This window comes from Filicampus tigris, chromosome 9 (assembly GCF_054856515.1).
Source record: "Filicampus tigris isolate MCC_2025a chromosome 9, RoL_Ftig_1.0, whole genome shotgun sequence".
In the NCBI taxonomy this organism is placed as follows: Eukaryota; Metazoa; Chordata; class Actinopteri; order Syngnathiformes; family Syngnathidae; genus Filicampus; species Filicampus tigris.
Genome location: NC_141225.1, coordinates 13,573,491 through 13,584,768, shown reverse-complemented (window position 1 = coordinate 13,584,768; position 11,278 = coordinate 13,573,491). Strand labels below are relative to the sequence as shown.

At 39.8% G+C, this 11,278-nt stretch overlaps 1 protein-coding gene across 1 annotated transcript in view; it reads right to left on the bottom strand.

The window, feature by feature from the left end:
* LOC147142072 (potassium voltage-gated channel subfamily B member 1-like) overlaps nucleotides 1-11,278 on the bottom strand; it is a 50,917-nt gene that overhangs the window by 9,852 nt on the left and 29,787 nt on the right. The window lies entirely within an intron of this gene.

Sequence of the window (11,278 nt, the reverse complement as noted above, 5' to 3'; positions counted from 1 at the left end):
GCCGCAAATAAATAATGCTACTAAATTAGTACTTTAAATAAAGCTGCCCCTTATTACAAATTCATAACATGACAGTACAATAAATGTTTTTAAGGGTTCGCGTCTGTTGCTTTATTCATAAAGATGGCGTTCCAAGTTATTTTCACCTCATGAAGTCTTTGTTGCTTTTAAAAATCCGATGAGTATTTTGTATCTGTCAGTTTGACAGATCAGATGAAACGTCTGCACTGAAATACATGCCGGGCACTACAAACTGAATATCTTTGGACTAACTGTGATTCCAAAAATCAGTGTGAAAGCAACAATGTTTGATAATGTCTAGTGTGTCTATAATAATTAAAAACTGGTTAAAAAAATAGAGCAACTCAGCTGTTACCTGCCATCTGTGTTGTGTTCAGCTTGTCCTTCTCAAAACCTTGAACCATCAAGGCTCTATAAGCCTCCATTTGGAAAGCCAAATTTATCACCAACACAAAACAAACAAGCACGGTTGAGCCCCGTTGTGCTTCATGTCTGATAATTAACTGCCCAATGGCACGCATTTCAACTACAAAGTTACACAATGTCACGAGAAGAAGATGTAACATATGGCGAACTACATTCTACGCTTTGAACTGCACTTGTGTCGATCAATCTCTTTTGAGGTGGCATCTAAAAAAAGTCATTTATCAGTTCATGACCTATTTAAGTCCTCTCTCCAAAGCATTGATCAAATCCAATGTCGGATTTCAAAGGAAATACGGCCAAAGCTAATGTTGTCTCTTGGGCACCTACACGTATACTGTATTTTTGCTCCTCGGCAGAGAAAAACACTCAAGGACGGAGACGGCGAGCGAGGAGGAAAATGGGGTTACTTAATGATTTGTATTCAAACATGCTGCATAATGTTTCAATATTTCACTGGAATCCTCTGACAGAAATCGTTGCCATTACTTTACCAGGTCACCCGAAAGAAGCATTTATAAAGTGCTCAGACAGTGGCGCGTGAAAGGAGGGTCGATGGGGCAGAGGGGCTGACGTGCACCGCGGCACAGCTATGGTCACTTGTCAAACATGGATGCACGATGAGAGTGGAAGGCCGTCTCCAAGTGACCGCTTCACAGCAGCCAACTTTACATCATCCATCCAGCAAGTGGATATCTTTTTGCAGTTGCTTATAAACGTACTTAAATCTCCGGCATGAACTCCAGCGGGTCAATTCATGCATCTACCATGGAGACTATGCGCTTCTCCAGCGCTGAATTTAAAAGGAATGAGAGACCAAGAAGCAAGTTGGCTGTGTTCACTCCTAAAGTGGTGCAAACGCCTGTTTCTAAAGGGGCTATGCCAATACACCATAAGAAAAATACACCCACCCATGCGCAGAGTTAGACCGTGCTTTGTGCTAGACTTGACAAACATGCTAACATAGCTAATGATTGCACAGTTGTCCCATGAATTGGTTTAAGTTTGCTTTTCTATATTTCTTTGTGTAACTTTTGCTCGTTGTGAAGTGCCCACTAAATGATGGAACAGCATAATGTTACTTGACATATAGTCAGCCAACTCTTTCATATTTTTGTCACTCTTAATGCTGACGCAGCATATGGTGCTAACGGCTACGTCGGCGGCTAACGCCACTGTATGAACAATTTATGTCGGTGGAGCCAAATCATTAAATAAATAGAAAGTCATATGTTTTCGCTTATTACAGTTAACTATTGAATGGCGTTTGTTAGAAGTGTTGTACTGCGACCTTGTGCCTGCTGTACAACCAAATCACAGCTGCGATGATATAGTATAACATCACTCCCTCTCGTGTGATGTATATTATGACAATACATGATCTACTGTATGGATCTCGGAGGAACCACATTTCTGATTTGCGTCTTAGCTGAAATAGTTTGGAAAAACCTGCCAGAGTGGTAGCAGTATTATTTCCAATTGTTCCCAAGAGAGTGAGTAGACCTTTGAGTCATCTTGTTATGATCTAATCTGCTGAGCACAATAGGGTTCGGTCACGGTGCCAGAGGTTAAGCAGGTTGCTGTGGAAATGTATGCCACGCCCATTAGTTCTGTCTTCAGTCTTGAGTGTGAAATCCAGTACAAGGTCAATGGGAATGGCTGCGTCCCAGGGCAGAGATGGGCGGGATTATTTCCACTCATAAACACTCATACACTTTAATTAATCTTGACAGGTGAATCCTCGGATACACACCTTGTCCTTTGCAAGGTGTGGGCCTTAAAGCAGGGGAAACCTTACGGAAGTGAAAACAGACTTAGGGAATTTAAAAAGCCATTAAAGGGCCAGGACAGCATTTAAACTCATGCAGGACATTCCCTGAAAATAGCTCGTTTTGGCTCCCAAGAGAAAAGAGTGATGGATGAAAAGGCTCACATTTGACTCATTCGAGGTCGCTCTCCAGCCACTGAATAATCACACCTGAGGGAGTAAAACAAGTCAATGTGACACATTAACATCCCCCCGAAAGGTGACAGGCCAGACTCGGAGTCATCACTGTGGTTAATATGTGCCGTTGTGAAAGTTCAAAGCCTGACAGTCCCAAAGGAATGCAGTATTTTTAAGGGAGAAACAACAACAACAAACAGCCGAGCGCCCCCTCCTCTAATACGGGCTGTGCAGTGGAACGCTCGCTCATCACATCGGGTCTAATCAAGCTGAACGCACGGAGCAGGCCGCCAAGCTAATGAATCACGCTGAATGCAAACGACAGCGGCGAAACTGAACAGAGGCGTGTTGTGTGCAGAGAACAGACCGAGCGTGACGAGCAACAAAACACCTGAACATTCACCTTTTCCATCCCCGCCCGCTTTGTTCGCCCATGCTCGTAGGAGACGTGATAGAGATGTGAAGACACCAGCGAGATGCAGATAGAGATGCATCTTGCTGTCAAATCTTACGAAAAAGTAGGAATGAGGCACACACGCCGCACTTTGCCTTAGTTGTGAATTTTCTCAGTGATGCAATAGCACCTGTGTGTGAGTGTAGGTGTCTATGTAAATGAGGCAATAGCTTTTCACTCACCACTCACTCCAATACAAACGCTGATGCTGAGATGATAATGCTCACTTTTGATGCGCTGACATTGCTGTTGTTGCTATGAGGCGTATCACACCTTAAATTCCTGAGTGATTTTAGAGATTTGTTTCTAAATACTACCAGGGTTGTGCATGAATGGGTGGTGACTCAAATTGAGATGCAAATTGGCCATTAAAAACAAATGGTGAATATGAATTTTCAGATTTGAGTGGGAATGAATCAAAGCATATTGTCACGTGTACTAGTTTCACAGGAATGATGTACAAAGAAATACATAAGTGGGGGTCCACAGCATCGTGTGACGGGTGCTCTTTGAGAGCGACGCCCAAAAATGTCGCAATGTGGGAATGTTTAGTTATCTAATGAGCATTATCTCAAAACTGTGAAGCAATCAGTCAACAAAGCCCACGTAGGCAATGTATCAATGCCTTTGTTGTTACTTTGGTGTTCCCCTCTGACGCCATCCTGGCACGAACTGAATTTGCATATTTGGACGTTGGACTGGAGAGACAAACCCCCCCGTGTTAGTTAAGCACTAGCTAGCTAGTATGACAGAACAGTGATGGATTTAAAACTTGACCAAAAATGAAAAAAAAAAAACACCCTGGGTCCTGCTGTTGGCCAGTGTGGGGCGAGGGATGCTGGAGATTAAAATAATTTTTTTAAAGTAAAAAGGAACACCTTTCCATAGGTTGATGCAGCTGTGTTAGCGCATCGGATGCAAAAAATATTGGTACACTTCGATATGTTTTCAAAAACTGTGAATACGAGTCTTGGAAAAGTGCTTCGGACAACTTAGGGTGAAGATAAAGTGCTTAATAAGTTCACTCTATTTAAGATTTACCACTATGGTCAAATTAGATTTTTCTTTTTTTGGACTATGACATGTTTTTTGGCATAACTTACAAGTACAATTACTAACCCATTCAAGTTGATTTGGGATTTGCAACTTCAACAGTAAACGAATTGTAAATGTGGATCTTGGGTGCAAGTCCGAGCTCTACTACACCATACATGTTTGAAGATAATTGGGGAAAATGTGAATGAACTAAGAACTCAGTAGCACTGAATTGTGGACAGCATTTCACTAAAACTTGAGTGCCTACGTTCGCATCAGTGGTTACTGACTTTTCGCCAGTTGTTAGGAGCCCCCCGGAAATCTATTATTTCGCGAGTTAGCTGGTGGCTAGCGTCTCTCATCGTAGCGTGGAAAGCCCTGCGATGACCCGGTAAGATATATTCCAGTTATTGTCAGGCTTTAGTGTATATATTTTTGTGGCTCAAACATACTGATGTGTAGGCCTGAGAAAGTTGCTAGATGAAGTAGCATCCATTCTTTGGTTTCACACATTTGGGGTACACAGAGAGAAAATGGCTTGATTTTTCTATTTGAAACCTCAGCACACACACACAAAAACATTTTGACCCCCCTTAACTTGTGTATCTGTAGTACTCCATCTTCCACAACTTCATCCATCCATCCATTTCCTGTAGTGCTTGGAGGTCAATTAGGTTCAAGGTGGTTCTGGAGCCTATTCGTGCTGACTTTGCAAATGCAGTGTTCACCCTGGACTGGGTTCCAAACAATCGCAGAGCACATACAGACTAACGTTCATGTTCAAATTCACATTTATGGACAATTTAGAGACTTCATTTAAAATATCATGCAAGTTTTTGGGAAGTGGGGAGGAGGACTGTGTAAGAAAACCCACACAAGCACGGGGAGAACAAACAAATTTCACACAACCGGGCCTGTGTCAAGATTCGAACCCCAAACCTCAGAATAGTGAGGCGGATACATAAGCAGTAGGCTATCATGCTGCCTCACAAGTTCACAATTCACAGTCATTGATTGTTTTATGTCACCGTGTCTTGTGTTACTTAGCTAGCTAGTTAGCGAGCTAATTAGCTCTTGATGATGACCTCTTCAGACGGGGGGAAAGCCTGCCTCGCTTCCTGTTCGCATAAACTGCAGTTAGATCTCTTGCCAACGCTGATAACAAATGACAAACACACAGCAACGTTCCCGCCCGTGCACATTTATCCGGACAGAGCCAAGCTTTGCACTGGAGGCTTTCGAGAGTTAATATTTAATGCTCTCCCACAAGATATCCTGTCCTGGAAAAGGTGTAAGTTAGCAGGCCTTGTGTTCTCTTTGCTTTCATTACACATGCGTGATGGAAAGAGAGATGGGCAAACTAGGAGAGGATAATATGTGGAGAAAACAGCAGGATGACGCCTCACATTAGGACCCACATTTTCTAGTTCGCTATTTTCCTCTTTTTTGTTCGACGCGGTCCAGTGACTATCAAGATAGTTTGATAAAGAATCAATCACCGGAGAATCTAAGAACTCGTAGCAAAGAACGAAAAAAGCAGATTACTCTTCCAAACAATAACCTCTGCTCTTCCATCTCCCTCCCTCGTCGGCTTTCATGTGCCATCAAGAGTCTTCTCTGAAGTTAAAAGTGATGTTTAATGTTCATTTATCCATCTCATAAGTAATTTGTAAAAATGTGTCAAACTTGTAGGGATGTGTAGGCCTAAGAAACTGTAAAAAACTTGCCTCAAATGATTCCCACAGTGTCCACTCTCGAAAGCAATGAAATCCAGATGTATAAATTCTGAAGAAGCTGGGGCTAAAACTGAGTTTTTATTTCCAAAACAAGCTGTATTTTATTTTTCATGTAAAAAAAAAGTGTCTTGTTCCTGCAGCATTTATATCTATGCACTGGTACGCTTTTATTTACAAGGCATATTGGGATTTCCACCTTTATTATTTGTGTCTTAATTACTCTGAAAAATGCTGAATCCTATTCTCTTCGGACAAGATTATTTGTTGCTTTTGGTCCCCTATGCTCATACGGAGTTGTGTAAAAGAGCTTTTGTTTCCTCTGCTCCACATGCATGGAATATGCTATAAAACGGGTAGAAGCTAACTGATTTAATTTTCTTAAATACTTTTAAATGCAAACAGTTTTTATGACAAATGCAAACAGTTTTTATGACAAATTCCACAATACATACTCATTTTTCATAATGTGTTTGTAAAATTCCATGTTCAATACATAGCTGTGTTTGTTGCTGCCTCTTAGCCAGAACTCCCTTCAAAAAGAGGTTTTTAATTTTAATGGGATATTTCCTGGTTAAATAAAGATTAAATGAACAATTATATATATATATATATATATATATATATATGTATACACACATATATTTATTACCAGTACACATTGTTTGCTTACTGTATGTGTGACTATAAAAGTTGAACGAATACGGGGTTCCATGTATTTTAAGACAAGACTTAGAGGCAAACAAAAAACAAAATAAGATGTAACTAGTCTTTTTTTTACAACTTCTTCTTTTCTGTTTTTTCCTATTATCTTAATTTCTTGATATATAAACAGCAAGGCTGCACCATCCTAATTTCAGCATCAAATTCTACAGCAGGTTTCTTCAATCCTGTTCCTTGAGTGCCGGTGTTCTGTCTTTTTTCCATTGCTCCCTGCTGCAACGCACCTGATTTAAATTGTCAGATAATCGGCAAGATCTGCGGAAGCTGGATAACAATCTTGATCATTTGAATCAGGTGTGTGTTGAAGCAGAGAGCGATAGAAAACGGGCAAGACGTCGGCCCTCGAGGAACAGGATTGAAGACCCCCGTTCTACAGCATCATACACATTTTGTCATTAATATTCATGAATATATGCATTAAACTCTGAGGAACTAAGTCGAGTGTTGACAAAACTCACAATGGTATACCAAAACTTTAAGGGTTCTTGTTTTGGCTCATTCCACTGTCATTAAAATTACAGAGGTACCTTGTGTTTAGTCCTACAGCTAACAAACAAACTTTGATGAAAATATAATGTCCTTGGTGGAGGTAATTATAATCAAGAGCAAAATGAACCAGCACATTAGTCTGCATTTCTGTGGCAGCTGCAGCTTTTCAGACCAATTTCCGCCTGCAAAGTTCTGCTCTACTTAATCCAAACTTTTATCAGGATCAGCACTAAGTTTTACAGATATTATCACATTAAATACGCCGAGTTTTCCCTTAGGTGGTTGTGAGAAATGTATAAATAATCAAACAGAAAGAAGGTGACTCAGATTTTGTTGTTGAAATGAGGCTATAGTGAAGCGATACAGAGATTACGCGCGCGTAAACAACACAATGACATTTGGTGCCACAAGATGACGAACAAAAACAAATTGTATTGTTGTCTTTTGGGTTTTCCACTGCGTCAGTCTAGGTGAAATGCTGATTCATGTCTGCTATGGAGTCACACTTTGCGCAACATGAGCTGAATCAATGAAAGGATTAAATCACTTAGTGACTCGCCTACTTTATTTTCGAGTGCAAGGTGGCATGTCTAATCCTCTTACTGTGCTGCATTTTTCCATGCTTTACCAATAAATGGCTGACCTTTTTTCCAGTGGATGGCTGACTGCCTCTGAGGGAGTTCCCCCTCTGAATACGCTCTCTGTTTTTCTTTTTTTTCCCCCCATTTCATTTTTTTATCTAAAGCTGCAGCGGGAAGCACAGATGGAATTACGCTACCCATACGCAAAAGTCCTCGCCCTATAAATTTGTATTTGCATGATGATCATACACCTCTACCTAGTGATTTAATCTCCTTCTTGGAACGTTCCACTGAGGTCCAAAGGTGCAATAAAAGCAACCAACTCTGAACACAGAATTGTCCTCTCATTTTCTATAATGTTGGAACAAGATAAGGATGGTATTTTCATGTAATGCAAAATATAACCCTCAGGGCAAGGAGGAATATTATCCATAATGCATTATTCTGTTCCTAAACTCTCTCACTGTAGTGTGTGACTCGTTGTCAGGGCATAGAGAAGAATGTGCAGTTAAGCCCAAAATTATTCATACCTTCGGCCAAATGGTGTTTGTTTGGGTAGCTTCTGGTTGGAAATGATGCAAAATACTGTAAGATGCTTCAGTGAATGAATGAAAAAAAAAAGATTAATATACCTTATGGATATATTTGTCATTATTCTAAAGGATTGTTATTGTGCAACCCAATGCTGTCTAACAACAAAAAAAAACATGTGTATTTGTGCAATTTAATATCACTTTCATGAGTTGCTTCCAATTTCCCTTCTGTATAGTTTGCATGTCATCATGTTTCCTCCCACATTTGAAAAACATGCATTGTGAGTCCATTGAAGACTTGTTCATAGATGAGAGCGTGGAGGATTTTTTTTGCCTTTGTGTGCCCTGTGATCACGAGCGCAGCGTTAATTTCTGATGGGAAAAACAGGGATGGGGGTTTGTTCATGACTAATAATATTTTATGAACAAACGCTCATCCTCCCGCGTTCAGTTGCTCCTCTTCGTATTGGTCAAAGAATTCAATAACCTAGCTGTGAAACTCTGGTTGAGGTAAAGCACAATGACACTAAAGCATAAGTAGACAAATAATGAAATGTTCAATGGCAACACTGAACACAAACATTCTGTAAAACATAATTCTGCCCAGCAAGCTTATTGGACCTGAAATAGAAAGGAAGTAAAACGTTTTTAACTCCCCCACCTCCCATTTTTAAGAATTGATTTTTTTCCTAGCCTTAAAATACAGTAGCTAGCTAGCTAGCAAGCTAGTATACTGTAGGCAACAGGAATCATAGCGTAGGGTGTGACTATTTTTGCGCTTCATTTGTATGGATTGTTTTAACTGCATAATGGACAATATGTTTTGAACAACATACAAAGAATAAATAAAGGAATCTGAAAAATATTGCAGTGATATAATAAATCACAGAATTCATTTAAAATATTATTTAAGGCTTCCCAATATGCCTGAAAAGTAGTATAATTTTCTGACTATAATCACTCCCGAAACTTTCCTATCTGTTTCCAACCCGAAGACACGGTGTACTTCAGCATGTCCCTAACGGACAAGCGCTCCAGTGACCCACACAGATGTGCCCTCCTCTTCACCGGCACCATTTTCACCTTGACCGGCGCACCTTCCTGTCCCACACACAACTATGGGGTACTGTTGCCCTCGTGTGTTCAAGAGGCGACGAGGAGATGAAGGAGATGGATGACTGAGCTGCAGGCGGCACACGCCAAACACACCATGTGTTACAAGTGTGAAGGTGGTGTTAAAATGATGAGGTGTCAGGGTGTATGTGTGTATGATTTTGGGAGGATGATGCGAATCTAAAAATACTCTGTGAAAAGAACATCATATGAGTTTAGATCAGTGATTCCCAACCACTTTGCGGGAAATTATCCAAGTTCCGTTAATTGGTCTGAAAATGATTTTCTACATATTAGGGCCAGACCATTTAATTGGCGGGCCTTTTCAAAATAATAATAATTGGCCAGAGTTTTGCCAATTAAACGGCGAGAAAATCGTACTTCCTCATCAAACAGCAAATGCTGTTGTTCAGCAGTTATGAGCAGGAAGAAAAGGACGTGCATGGCTGACAGAAAGTTATTCTGTATTAAGTACGTCCCTCCTTCTTCCTTTATGCACATTAAGACATAATGTCTATAATGCAGTATATGTGTTGAGAAATGTTATATTCGTGCTTAGTGTGCATTATTGGTGTTAAAATTGGCTCCTGTTTCAGTTGAACTCCCTCCGTACATGATATATTTCAAATGCATCTTTGTCAGAGATGGCATGTTTTGACATGTGAGAAAGGCATCTCTGATATTTATTTTGAAGTCATCACTTGATAATAAAGAAAATGATGGCGTAGAAGAAATGTGATTTCAAGTTAAAGGGCATCATACATAAATCATGTTGAAATCATGCATTATGTTGCTTATGTACTTTGTACATTGATGACCTAAATCTAAAGCTAATTTAATCAATTCTTGCTTTTTTTCATGTTTTTGCACAAATTCCTCTCTGTTGTCAAGTTAAACAAATAGTACAGGACAAAGTATTGTAAAACATTCAAATGTTCTACCTGTAATTCATAACTTTATTGTTTTAACCGTTAAGGGACCAAAAAATATGTTATTTTAGTCCTTATGTCTTTTAAAAATTAATGGGTTGATTAATCGGTTATCAGAATTTTTTCCTGGCCAAATATTGGAATTGGCATCAGACTAAAAAGAAAATCCATATTGGCCGGGCCTACTGCAAAAGTACTGCATCTTTGTTCAACTAAGTGTCAACTTGCAGCTGCCTTGTTGCTATGGTCGTCGGTCCCAGCCTGGAAGTGGCAGGAGTGTTGGAAACCAGGGGAACAGAAGTGATGAGTCACCATTAAATCTGTCCAAATTGCAGGATTTGGCAGCATTCTACATGGAAATGTTTGACTATTCATTTTTTATTGAGCTCAGTTTTGTTTATGAAGCCCCAAATGACAACAGCAGGACCAACAAATCTCACATGAGTAAGCGCAGTGGCCAGAAAAAATCCCCAACAGGAAGAAGCCTTGAGCGAACAATGAGTCAGGGTGGCCATCTGCCTTCACTTATCTTATGGGTAGGGTGACCACACGTCCTCTTTTCTATTGATATGTCCCCTTTTTGGGGTTGTCTTGAAATGGGTTACTGGTATATGTATGTACATTTTTGAGTGCATTTGTGTTATAACAGTCCTGGATTTTTCATAATACCGGTAGTTAGTTTTTATTTTGTTTTGACTTTTTTAAAAATAATTTGTTTGTTTTAATTTGTTTTCAGAACAGGTTTGTTAACTTTTATTTTGGGGAAAATGCTTCACTTTAGTTTTTATTCATTATAGTATTAATTTTTTGTTTATCTATTTATTTTTAAATATATGGAATATTTGTCAAAAATAAAATGTCACTAAGTAACGTGTCATGTCATGTCATCTTCCAAACCGCTTATCCTATACAGGGTCGCGGGGAGTTGCTGGAGCCTATCCCAGCCGTCAATAGGCGAAGGCAGACTACACCCCGAACTGGTCGCCAGCCAGTCGCAGGGCACACATAGACACTGTCACTGAGCGGGAATCGATCCCACGCTGCCCGCACACAACTCAGGCGTGTGTACCACTACACTATCAGTGGATGTACTAAGTAATGTGTTATAAAGTAAAGCAAACTAATATTGTTTTTTGAGCTTCCACCTTTTGGATGGATTTACAGCAATCCCAAAATACATACATCTAATATATCTAAAAAAACGTTTTCGCTATAATGATACTTACTTTTGATTAGTTTTATGAACATAAGATGTAGTTTCAGTTAGTTTTTATTTCTTCAAAAGCATTTTTGTTTTAT